Genomic DNA, 1,743 nt, shown 5'->3' on the forward strand with positions numbered 1-1,743 from the left:
CACCACAACTGATGCTTCTAATGTTCAGCTTTTCTCTCAAGATACTTACACTCTGACGGGTATTCACATTGACATTACACATCCAACGGAGCATACTGGCTTCATTCCTTGCGAGCTTACGTATGTCCTCAGCAGTTACAGCCCATGTTTCACTGCCATGTAGCATGGCTGTTCGTACGCATGCGTCATACAGTCTGCCTTTTACTCTGAGTGAGAGTCCCTTTGTCGCCAGCAGGGGTAAGAGCTCTCTAAACTTTGCCCAGGCTATTCTTATTCTAGCAGCTACACTTTCAGCACACCCAGCCCCACTACTAACTTGGTTGCCCAGATAGCGGAAGCTATCGACTACCTCTAGTTTTTCACCCTGGTAAAAACCCAGAACCAAATGGTTGCAATGCAAACTTCTTAAAATACAATTAAGTCTTTGTTCCCCCACCCGCGCGCGGACGCGCGTGTCTTGAGAGAGAGAGAAAAAAACTCTCTTAACTGACACTAAAGCCTAGAAGGAACTATTTAAGACTATTTCACAGAACATGATCAAAGAATCATAATTAAAAACTTGTGTCTTAGGAGGGTCATTGTGCCAATGATAACAACACACACACTCATTGGTTTAATATTCAACAAACTATTTGATCATTTGTTTAATGTGCTGGTTAAACAATCAATCGATTGTTTTTTAGTCAAAGTCCTTTTGTCTGACTAGTAAACAACCAATCGATTGCTTAACCATCACATTAAACAAACGATCAATCAGTTAGTTGGTTAGATATTAAAAAGCAAGTGACTAACAACAAAGAAGTGAAAAAGAACCAGTGCATGTGTTTATTATTATTGGTGTGATGACCCTCCCAAGAAACAAGATTTGCTTCAACACACAAATTCGCATAAGAATCATGAAAACCAAATACAAAACAAAAATAATTTTATTAAAAACCTTTATTAAAATATCTTTATCTCATGGAATTCTGAAATTTGTTCAATCTTGAAATATGTCTCACCAATTAATCGATACCTTCTATCATGTCAATGAATTTTCTGTCTGAAAGGGTTTCTTAAACCCAATGATTTAGATATTATTCTCTATAGCTGTATGTGATGTGCTTTGAGATCCACTGTTCCCACTAAGAATTATTTCCCATTCTCTCTAAAGTTTATAAAACTCCTATGACATCAATGAAATGCATGTACCAACACCACCCAAAAATGTATACCTTAAGGAGGTTATCAGCAAAATAACCAACTTCACCCACCACTTGCGTTGGAAGGCAATATTCTACGATAAAAACGCCCATAATGAGCCACAAAGCCACAACAATAACATTACATAATCTCTACCTAATTAACTAAATTAATGGCTAACTAGCGCAATCGACCTGTTTCTTCCTGTGTTTGTTTCTCCATTCTCTACATGATTATAATTATAAACTGCGGTTTACACGATAAATTACCTGCCTCTGGATACCTTCTAACAAAGACGGTACCCACACAGGTAATCTCCAGGAGTGCCTTCGGATTTAATTATCCCTTAGTTGTTTAAACACTTCTAGCCTATCACTTGAATGTTTAAACAATCGTAACTTATACCTATCTATCTATCTATCTATCTATCGATATATATATATATGTATGTATGTATGTATGTATGTATGTATGTATGTATCTATCTATCTATATAATTATTATAAGATCTGGTAATTAGTCATATATTAATATATTAATTAATATCGATTAATTATCAGG

Source organism: Octopus bimaculoides, chromosome 2 (assembly GCF_001194135.2).
Source record: "Octopus bimaculoides isolate UCB-OBI-ISO-001 chromosome 2, ASM119413v2, whole genome shotgun sequence".
NCBI classification, from domain to species: domain Eukaryota; kingdom Metazoa; phylum Mollusca; class Cephalopoda; order Octopoda; family Octopodidae; genus Octopus; species Octopus bimaculoides.